Source organism: Capsicum annuum, chromosome 9, assembly GCF_002878395.1.
Source record: "Capsicum annuum cultivar UCD-10X-F1 chromosome 9, UCD10Xv1.1, whole genome shotgun sequence".
Classification (NCBI taxonomy): domain Eukaryota; kingdom Viridiplantae; phylum Streptophyta; class Magnoliopsida; order Solanales; family Solanaceae; genus Capsicum; species Capsicum annuum.
Window position 1 is genome coordinate 216,704,677 of NC_061119.1, and position 286 is coordinate 216,704,962.

The window sequence follows — 286 nt, forward strand, 5'->3', positions numbered from 1 at the left end:
ATTGCACTTTATGGCCTCTTTTTTAGTTTGTTTTTTAATTAAAAAAAAACAGTAACTTACATAATTCTTGAATTTTTAAGTAATGTTATATAAAATTTCAATTATTTTATTAATTATATTTTATTCTATTTTTTTTGAAATAATGGTATATATATTATAAGGTGATACATATAAAAAGTGTTAAATTTGAAACTAACAAGATATTTATTTAAGAAAATAATAGATTCTCTTTTATTCATTGTATTCTTTTATTTAAGGAAGGATATCTAATTTTTCTTTTTTTTTT